We start from the raw sequence: 12,147 nt of genomic DNA on the forward strand, positions 1-12,147 counted from the left end.
TATCTATTTTGCTATGGATAAATATTCAAGCAGCATCACTTACATTTTGTACAATTTAATGTAAGCATGTGTTAAGATCTTTAGATAAGATAGAAATGCACTATAAAAGCTAACTCATGAGGTTTTGTTATGTTCCACTCGTATGCACTTTTTATACTGCAATATACTTAGTAATGTGGAATCTTTAAGTCGAAGATAATTCTAACTTTACAAATGGTGATAATGATCTGTTATTATGAACAGTGATTTTTTATTATTGTTATTAGTTTCTGGAGACAAATTGTATGCTCCAATCTGGTGTGGCTCCAACAAGTCAACAACATACAGATTATTTTAGTTGAATTTCTCACATTTGCAAACACCAATGTCTGCACCATTGGCTACCGTCAAGCACTAATCCTTGTGCTGCTGTTCATTATGGAACATGATCAGTATGCTATAAGAGCGCATCTCAAGGACTTGCCTTTAGTTCAAACTCAAGCACTACAGTTCCTTGGTGTGGATTCTTTGCCAATTAGTCATCAAGCATGGTCCACCATTGGATACATGTAGACTAAGATAAAGTACTTTTTTTTTTCTTTTTGAAATTTTTTGCTGCTGTCAACTTAATGCATGTGCATTAAACTTAAAACTGTTGTTTTACCCTCATAAATTAACATATTTAGATGTCTTAAAAAGTATATTACTTCCATGATTTTGAAAAAGTGAAGGAAAATGTCATGATTCAATTTGAACCTAAACAATAGAAAAACAGTACCTAGAAAAGTTATGCAGTGATTTTTCGGGAAGAACAATGCTTCATACAGAAACACCTACCATTTAGCATCTCTTCACATGGTATCAGTATCAGTACAGGTAACACAATAAAATTCAGGTACCAAAATAGTTTTGTGGGTCCTACTGATGGTGAAAAGTGTAAATGAAAGGGTCCATGTACAAGAAAACACGATTTAACATTATTCTGTGTTGGAAACAAACAAAGCTTAATGCTCTTAGTATAGCAGAAAAATAGATGATGAGGAAGGAAATAAAAATTCACTAGGTGGATGAAACTTTCCTAAGCATGAAAAAGCAATCTTCTTTGCAAATTTTCCAGATAGGAAAAAACAGTTCAGTGGGATCAAATTCTCTCCTTAAGAAATGTGATTTAGCTTCAAGTAACTTGGAACTATTTCATCCAATGAAGTATCCTCCTAGCAGAACCTTCATCTTCCTTTTCATGCCAAAATATTCGATTTCTTTTTACATTTGTTAAGAGTCATATCATATTATGAAAAGGTTAAATTGTTCGTAAAAAGACACTACTTCTCAAAATTTCTTAACAAACGTTCCTCTTTCAGAGACTGACACTTAGCAGTATGGTGAATTCGGGCTTCTCCTTTGTAGGAATAGGATTATTCATGATGTTAGAACTCGAGACATTAAGTTCATCACAAGACTCTTTAGGAAAGAGTTAACCTGTTCATACAAGGACACTAAATTCCTTAACAACTGAACTGATAAAAAAATTGATGAAACTCCTATTAGCATCATATTACTATCACATTAGGTGGAATACTAAATATGAAATTCAACAAGGCCGCTGCACTCTCAATCATGTAATAACATTTGGACTGAACAAATTACAAGCCACCTCAATGGCACTTTGATGTACAAGTGATATCACTTGCAAAAAGGGAGTTACAACCTCCCATTTACATGCTTTACAATTTTATGAATAACATCAATATCAAATGAGATATAGTATAGTTATTATCAGCAGAAAGTGGTCACTCCAATAACCACAACACTGCACCTTTTGCTGAGTCACTTGAGCTGGACCACTATCTGTTTTTGCCCTCAATGTGCTTGTCTTCACCTGAACTTGACTTGAAATAACCAAATATTCTGCTGATATGTTCCATACAAAAAAAGTAGGACATTCAGGGAATACAATGATCATTAGTATGAACAATGTATACATTTAGAAAAATGATTGACATGTTTTTTAAGTGTGGGGTTCAGTCAACAAATAAACAATGGCCCTGGCGAAAGAATCTCTGCATGAAACGTTTTGACTTAATTGTGAAGAGAGACTAATCAATATTTAAGGGTAATTATCTAAATGGATAGAAAACAATTTTAGAGAGAACATTTTTCTTCTATATACAAGGGTACTGTAATAAAATCTATAATGGGCCACATCTTCAACTTGGTAATTTTGGACCACAAACCCAACTGGGGCATGGATATTTGCAGTGTAAAAGAAAACACAGCAGAGAAGACACTGTTTGATCAAAAGGCTGATACTCATAGAATTATGTTGGCTCATAATGTCTTACAGCACAGTGCTTTTCTTGGGTTTGCAGAGGATCTCCAAACCCATTCATCCTTGTCTCCAATCATCAAGCTCTAAAAAGAAATATATTATGAATTTAATTGGAATCCAAAGTGTAAAAATTGAAAATTGGCATACTAAAAGTTTTCTACTCCTTCAATCACAAATTGTTATATATGATATATAATTATTTTGAAAATCGTATTTATGACAAACTTAACTTACTAACAGTATAAAACTTTTAGTATGCAATAATATCATATACTTAATCTTTACAGATAATAATTATGTAAGAAGTTACCAAGTAAAAGAGAGTGGCAATAATGATAAAGGAAAAAAAGGGGTGGCAATGAATAACTTGGGTAACAAAGTAGATTCAGTTAATCCACACACCATGTTTATGAAATAATAAGAGCTTCTAATGCATTGATTAACTTTCCCAAGTTGCTGAATTTACTAGATTATTTAATAACTTACGTTGGTGATATATGATATATCTTTTGTAGATATATTTATTTATAGTTTTATTGTAGAGTGGAAATATTTTTTATATATTTTCTTTATTTTTAACTATTTTTGTTGAGAAATAAAAAATTGGGTTCTATACATTTGCTATTTTTTATGTTTTTAGCTTATCTAACTTTTTTTTCGATGCCTATAATTTGTTCAATACACATTATTATTTTATTGATTTTAGTTGAATTAAATTCTAAATTTATAAAGCTTTAAAATAGATATATTATTTACTAGATTTAGAGTTCTTTATACTTTTCTACGAGTTTTCGAAATAGAGATAGATTTTCTAAAGTTTTATAAAAGAGCTTATACAAATTCAATTGTGCTTGTTTTAACTTAGACCTTTTGTAATTAAGTTATGGATGTAATTAAAACTATAAATTTGTATACAAAATTCATTTATTTAATTCTAATTTTAGGAATGTCTTTTCATTTTTTTTTTCTCTTAATTTTTGTACCAACTCTTCATCTTCTTCTCTTATTTCCTATGAAATTTTGATTTTATAATTAGATCGAGTGATATTTTAATTTGATTTGTATAACTAATTTAATTGATTAATTAAATCATTTAATTGTTCAAACATCGGTCTTAATATTTGAAGAATTATGATAAGATTATTAATATTTGAAGAATTATGATAAGATTATGTCCCACTAGTACTCGGCCTCACCCATCATAACTAAGTACCGGGCATAACATACCCCCATAGGCCAAGCACCCAACAACATCTGTATCCGGCCTCATTCACCAAAGCCATACACCGAATACTATCCTCAATAACAAGTTAAGGAACCCTACAGTGTCCCCTAGCCGACATTATACCATGAATACTAAGTATCGAGTACCGAGTACGAATTCTCGAAGACCTTATAACAGCAAGGGCTATAGGGTAATTTTACCAACCCTAATGGATCCCAAAGTCAACCATAAAGGTATTTTGGGCCCAAAAGCCCATCTTAGTGAGGTCCACAAGTAAAATAGTATATATAACACGTTACTCAATGCATTCATTACGCAATTAATATACCTAAAATTTTCTAACAACACTTGTGTTGACTTAAACATTGAAGTGTCTTTTGCAGACATCTCTCATCTATGGACAAGAAGCACTAGAAGTGAAGACCTGAAGACCGGAGTATTCAACTAGAGTCCCAAGAGCTTAACTGGATACAGCAAGACCACTCAGGAACATATTATTTGCTTAGTTCTTGAATCTATAAATTGTCATTTTTACTTCTTAAATCAATTTTCAGATCCGTTGCGTATCTTCAAATTAATTTATATAAGAATAATATTAAAAATTAAATACAACCAATATGTATCATCCGATAATCCACCTATATTGTTCTCTATACAAAGTTAAGAGAAAATTTAGATTTGTTTTTTTAAAACGATATTAAATTCCAGTACACCAGAAAAATCTATAACATTAACCAATTCATGAGACTTTGTTGTCCCATATCATATCATTATTTTTGCTAAATATATATTTAAAAATGGTCGAAAGTCTTGTGTTGAGCACGTAGATCCACCAACACAATATGAAATTAGAGTTGGTCCACAAAATGATCCATGATAGAATCATATTCCGACATGTTCTTCATCCATGCACGAAGGCACGATTGAGAGTCCTCCATCTGACTTTAAAAATATTATGTATGGAGTGAGTCTCATTCCATTCCATTCATCGCTAGTCACAAACAAAGTGATGTACTCACAATCTCTCTTTATTTCTCTTACCCATTATCTACAATTTTGGTTGCTTTTTTAACATGATATCTAAAACCCATTACCACTCAAACTCTAAAAAATTTAGTGGACATACTTTTTAAGTTGGATTAATATTAATATTACATATTATCCTTGATACTAAGATAGACTCTTACCGACTAATAATTCATAGTTTTTTATGTTGTGTTTAGAAGAAGGATTTCAATATCGATATACATAAATGTAGTGGCGGAACTTGCACAAAAAAATATAGGATGTCAAATTAGATTTTATATATATATATATATATATATATATATATATATATATATATATATATATATATATATATATTAGTTAGAAAAAAAGCTCTTCATCTTTTCTCTTTATTTTCTCTATTTGAAACAAGCACACATAATGCACACATAATAGTAGAACTCAAAAAAATATTACTATCATTCGTTATTATATCATGGTATCAAACCATGAATATTATTTTAGATAAGCCCTTCGTATCTCATCAATTTGATTTAGTGGTATTGTCAAATTTGAGGCAATTTTTTCCCGTATCACGTTCTAATGAATTTTTAAATTCATTATATGTAACTCTAAGAACTTTAGAGATTTATTTTTGATTGTCTTGAATTCTTGGTTCTCATGAAATTTCTCAAGTTTAGTTAACGTAAATGCATTTTTTTCATCTTTATCACAAACCTTCCTCTTTAAAAAAAGGAATCAATTTTTTTACTTTTTATCATAATCTTTCTAATATAAATTTATCACCTTTCACCTATTTAGAAAAAAAAAATTATGTTCACAAATCACAATTATCACAGTGCAAAACATAACAAAACTCATACCACTTTAACTAAATAATCAACACGGTATAAATTCAAAACAAAAAAAATAAAATTACCATAGGCAGCGAAAAACACAAAATCCCTAAATTTCCTAATTAAGGGTTATAATAACTTGGGAAAAATTATAATTAGGGTTCATATCAATTTCATAAAAGAATCCCTAAAATCATAATTAGCCTTTATATTAATTTAGAAAAACCATCCTAAAAAGAAAAAATAATAATAAAATACTAACCCTAATTTCTTTTATAAATCAGTGTCTCCATTAAATTTTTTTATTTTATCTTTTATTATTATTTTTTTCATAATATAAACTTAATATAAATAATATATAAATATAATTTTAAAAAATATATAAAAAAATTCAAAAAAAAAAAGTTGGGGGAGCCATGGTTCCCCCTGTCACCAAGTTGTTCCGCCCCTGCATAAATGTAATTTAATTTCTTTTTTTTAAATAGTCTATTTGGATGAAATAATTAAAATATTTTAGATTTTAAATTTTTTGTTTGGATAAAGCAATTTAATTTCTATTTTAAGACAACTCAGCTCGACCTTCAACCCAAACCAACTCAGCATAACTTTCGACCCAGACTGACTCGACTCGACCTCCGACCCGACTTGACTTTGCTCGACCTTCACCCGAGTTGACTCTGCTTAACCTTCAGCTCGGGCAAACTCAACTCAACCATAGGCCAAGGCCGACTTGACTTAACTTTCGGTCCAGGTTGACTCGGCTCGACTTCGGCTGGGGCCGACTCAACTCAAACTTCGGCCTGGATCGATTCTTCTCGACCTACGTCTCGAGATAACATGGCTAGACCTCTCCTCGGGCCAACTCAACCCAACCTTGCTCCACACCCTTTGCTCGACTTTGCCCAAGTTGACTTGGCTTGACCTTGGAAGATATTCCAATTAGGGATAACAATAGGATGGGGCGGGGCATGGGCGAGTTTCGCTATCCATACCTATATACCTAGAGAAAAAAATCTATCCCCATACTCATATCCAAACTCAATGGGTATCAAATTTTTTTCCTATCCCTATCATCGGGTAACGAATATATACTCATACCTGTACCGTACCTGTTTTCTTACTATTTCAATATCAATTATTTAATTTTTATAAAATAATAAAAAATTAGACTAAAGGAAACATAATATTATCAAAATATTCAATATTAAAATATTGGTATTCTTGTTTCTTCAATATCAAATATTTAGAAATAAAATTTATTAAATTTGTAAATGTTAATGATGCCTAACTGATAAAATTTAAAAATATTTAAAAAATATATAAAAGATAAAGAAATATTCAAATTAGAAAATATTTTATATACATGTTTACTTCAAGTTTTTAAATTATAAAAAAATATCTTTTTTATGCACTAATAAAAATTATAATACATCACTTCATCAAAATGACACAAAGAATAAAGATTAAACTAATAATAATTGATATTTAAAAAAAATCTTTAATTTTTTGAACTTCAATATATGTTGGATGGTAATAAAAAAATTCATGACAATTAGATTAAATTATTATATATAGTAAATAAAATTTATTTATACAATTATAGTGATAAAATTATATGTATGGTAATGAGTTAGAAAATAAAAATAATTATATCAAAATATCAAAATAGTATTCTATATGATAAAAATAAACAAAAAATAAAAGTAAACAAAAAAATGATCAAATGTATTTTAGAAATAATTTGGTAGACCATTAAATGAAATTGCACAAAAAAAAAAAAATGTATAATTAAGGATATGATAAGATAAAAAATAGGTTAGAGATTTGAAAAAAATGTTCAAATATTAGCATAGTTGAACAGTTGAAAGATAAGGAAAATTGTTGTAGCGTCCCATTTAAATAAATAACTTACTTCAATGACACGTCACGCAAAATGATAATAAGAGTAAAGATGCGGAGTAGGAACTCATTCCTTAAAAATATCCAAGAGTTATGAAAAAGGAAACCCTAGGACACACCACGATGTCGAACAAGATAAAATACGAGGTCTAAAGTAACCAGGAAACACAGTACAAACCAAATAATACATGGGCCATAGCCCTAGCAAAAGACATAAAGGAAAAGCCCAAGACTAGTTGACTAAGCTGCGGAACCATCACCTCCCTGTTGACCCCGGGTGTTCCTCACATCTGCTCACATCAACAAGTTGATGATCAACGCAAAAGAGAGAACCACACAGCAGAACACACAACAAAACATAAGGGTAAGCTAGAGCCCAGAATATGTTTATCATGCAATCAGATATACCTTCACAATCCAATACACATATATCATCCAATCATGTTATGACTTTTCAAAACAATACACTAAGACTCGACTCGACTCGACTCATCCGGATACATATAACCTGGTCGGATTCAGCGGATGCTTGCACTTGTGGTGGATACCTCTGCTCACCCCCAAGCTATGTGTTACAAGTGTTACAAGTGTTACAATTAATCAATTTCCCTCACACACAAGGTCAGCCCTTAATGAATTTCAGGCCTCCTACTACTCTCACCACAGGAGTTAGTCCGCTCTAAGTGAGACTAACTGACTCCTTAGAGTGTCAGGATGCAATCTTTACCTTGAATCCTTACCAAGTTATATAGATGGGGCACCACCATGGACACCCACTAACAAGGGCCATGGAATTACGTCCCGACCACTGAAGCACGACCTTGAGGATCTCACCTAGAGATCCCAAGGAATTACGCACTAACACGGACCAATCATACTCAATAAATCAAAAAGTAATTAACATGCATATACATTTATATATTATACCAGCCCTTTATAATTTCACCTCTTTCATTTTCTGAGTAAATCCATACCCATAAGTTATTTTCAAACCATAGTTGTGAATTCCATCTCATGCCAATACCATGCTACTTTAATACCAACCATTTCATTTATTCCTCATGCCAAGATCACACAATCACAACAATCCAATTTGTAACCACAGTTTATCTCATGCATCTCATTTCGCAAGCCTCATACATTATATAGAATACAACATAAATCAAACATTTCATTTAGCCAAACTAAGAAAAACAGCACAACCCGCAGTGAATCTCGCTCAAGCCAGGAGCCCTCGCTCAGGCGAGAGGAGTGCCCTCGCTTAGGCAGTGGACTCTCGCTTAGGCGAGATCATGACAGGGACGCTGGGAGGCTCTCGCATGACTCGCTTAGGCGAGCCCTTCTTGCCTGAGTGAGGCAACCCCTCGCCCAAAGGTGAGGTTCCTCGCCTGGGCTAAAATAGGAGCAACATGCCAAGGCTCTCACGCATGCTCGCTTGGGTGAGCATCTCTCGCTTGAGTGAGATGGTGCCTAGCTCAAAACAAGAGCTTTCGCTTGAGCGAGAGCTCGAGTACAGCCCTGACTTGTTCCTACAAGTCTCGCCTAGGCGAGACAGGCTCGCTTGGGCGAGTGTGTCGAACCTCGTCACTGTTTCTCCCTGCCACAGTCATATCTCATACCCAAACAAAATGTCAACTAGCCCATACATCCACATCAACATACAACTCAACCAATCACGAAACAAACACAAACAACTGCAATCACACCAACAAACAGAAGGGTTCTAGCTTCCCTTACCTGGAAGGGTTTAGTAGAAGACTCCTAGACCAAACTTAATTAGCACAGCAGCTCCGATGCTAGCTTAGGGACGACTTAAGGAGCTGGAAAAAGGAAAGGCGGTAGAGACATGAGCTACCAACAGTAACAGAAATTGCAAGCACGATTAAGGGAAATACTTACGTGAAGAGGGAAACACTGGTTCGAACTTGCTTGACCAAGGTGACACCAAACCCTAACGGAGCGAGAGACGGCTGCGACTCTAAGGTTTTTTTGAGAATGAGCAAGAAAAGTGAGTTAGGGCAGACTTGAGGTTCGGTTATATCACTTGGGCCAGCCCTAGGCCCAATTACAAGGGATAGCCCTTTACTTTAGGGCATAAAAGAATGAAACAATTTTAATGGGCCTTACAATTGTTTTAACAAAAAAAGAGCTACAAATAAAACAAATTAAATGAAACAAAATTATAGTAAGTACAAAAATTAAAACTCAAAATTGATTATTTAGTTATAGATAATGAAAATGCATCACCAATAAAATGCTATTTGTTTTCAGTAAGAGTGAGTTAAGTTTAAGCTTTTTAATTTATTCATCAATAAGAAAAATCTTATTTAAGACCTTATATAATAGAAAAATCAGAAATGGAAATGATATCAAATAATAAATAAATATAAAATACATAAATTGTGTGAAATTCTGGTAAGAGTTGGTCAATCAAAAACTTCTGTAACTAATTGACGTGTAATTATAAAAGGGTTAAATATCTTTTTAGTTCCTTAACTTTTTAGTGAAAATTAAAATTAGTCTCTCTTTAAAATTTTGGTCCAAATTAGTCTTCTAATTTTAGAAATGCATGAATTTTATCATTTTAACTAAATTTTGTTAACTTTATTTGATGTTTTAGATGTGTTTTATGAAATCATTTTAGTTGTTTATACAATTTAACATAATTCTTTCTCCTTTAATGTTAGCTAAGAAACGTATTTAAAACTTCAAATAAATTTAACAAAAGTTGGGTAAAATGATTAAATCTATACATTTAGAAAATTAATGGACTAAATTAGGTCAAAGTTTCGAGAGAAATTTATTTTAATTTTTACTAAAAGTTAAAGTTAAAATAATATATAATTCAAAATAATGTATTAGTTTTTTGATTGGTTTATAAATTAAAAGTTTGAATATTGGTATTTATATTCAAAATAAAAATCGAGTATTAATTTTCTACCATATATAATATATAGTATTGTCGAATTGGAAAGATATATTTTTTATCAAATAAAACCCCACAAAATTATGGTCGATTTGTTATATTTTCTAAGATTTTTTTTTCTCCAATTATATTATACCCTATTATTAATAAATAAAAAGGACCAAATTCAATCAAATTTAAAATTCCAAAATGATATTATCTGAAAAATATATTGAAAATGATATGGTAAATATTAATTTGACATAACTTGTGTTATGAATGCAAGTTGCAAGTGTGCAACAAACAACTCAACTAAACTAATCTGACAGTCATTCACGCAACTGAGAGGACTTAATTCACAACACAGAATACCATCATCCAACCCACGTGTTTGCATTCATTGTTAACTAGGAAAAAAATATAGAAATATCGTTGCGATTATTTGATTCACAAAATAAAATGTATTTTTAAAAAACAACTTTTAAATATTTATACTTTGTTACAATCCCATATTATTAAAGATAAAATAAATTTACATTATATAATTTATACTATATAAGTATGTAAATTTTATTTTACTGATCAATTTTATAGAATTAAATTAATTTTAAAGTATTAGAATCATTTAGAGTTTATTTCCAGTTATGTTTGTCCTTTTTAGACTTATCAGACCCTTATTATTTGTTATGTAAGCCGGTATGTTGGAGATTTATTTTGAGTAATAATAATATCAATTTACAATTAGGATGACAATACAAATTAAGAGACTTACTTCACATTGGTTCTTCCTGCATATTTATTAGCTAGTATAAACAAAATTTTAAGAAAAAAAAAAACTACACGCAAAATGTTGCAACAATAACATTGTTCTAATTTTTAACATTTTTGTTGCATCCCATGATTTTACAATTGAAATAAAATTAAAATAAACTAATAAACACAAAATTAATAACTTAATAAAATAAATATGTCTAATAGTTAAATCTTTAATGAATAAGGAAACATAAAAAAAATATTGTTTATACTATCCAAAAACTATAATAATTAACCATGATTTTTGTAAGCCCCATTTTCAGCCTTATGTGTATGGGCCTGACCCTTCTCGTAGGCCCAAGATCAGCCCAACTGTAGGACTCCAATATCCTGTTCAGCTTTCTCATTGTCACTTGTCTCTTTTTCAGAAACAGTTCCTTCCTCTTCCCCTTTAGTCTCTTGCAAGGTGTTCTGCTAGGGCACCAAGTTCGTCCATTTCCGAGCTAACGAAACCCATGCTACTTCCAGGTGAGTTGAGCCTTAGAGCTTCTAGGCAGTTTCTTCTCTTGTTCTTTCACTGTTTGAGCACGTTGGTCAAGTTAGGGTTCAATCTCCTAACCCCATTTGTCCAAGTCTTCATGTTTCAGCTCTCTACTATAGTTCTTGGAGTTGTGGTACTTTCAGTTGCAAGTCTGTTGCATTTGATAGCACCTAAGTTGGGTAAGGGAAGCTAGGTTCTTATGATTTAAAGTCACTTTTCCATGTTTTAGGTCTGATTGAATGCTTCTCGATGTTTGAATGATATTTTGGATTGTATGAAACTGGCTTGCTTGCATTCTTGGATGGCTTTTTGTGTTGTGTTTCTGCTGCATGCGCGTAACAGTGGTGAGTACTGTCATTCGCCCAAGCGAGCTCGTCTCGCCTAGGGGAGAGTAGCTGGAACTCGCCCTAGTTCTGCTCGAGCATCTCGCTCAGGCGACCAACTCTTGTTTTGAGCGACGCGTCATCTCGCTCAGGCGAGAGTGGCTCGCCTAAGCGAGCCCTCGAGGAAAACCTAACGTTCTCTGCTCGCGTCCTCGTTTAGGCGAGGAACCTTGGTTTTGGGCGAGTGGTGATCTCACCCAGGCAAGATGGTCTCGCCCAAGCGAGAGCTCGCAGAGTGCCACTGTTGTAGGACTCGCTCAAGCGACAACACCTAGCTTAAGCGAGACAG

The sequence above is a fragment of the Vigna unguiculata genome, chromosome 11, assembly GCF_037176805.1.
Source record: "Vigna unguiculata cultivar grain cowpea cultivar isolate G323 ecotype 2 chromosome 11, ASM3717680v1, whole genome shotgun sequence".
Lineage (NCBI taxonomy): Eukaryota > Viridiplantae > Streptophyta > Magnoliopsida > Fabales > Fabaceae > Vigna > Vigna unguiculata.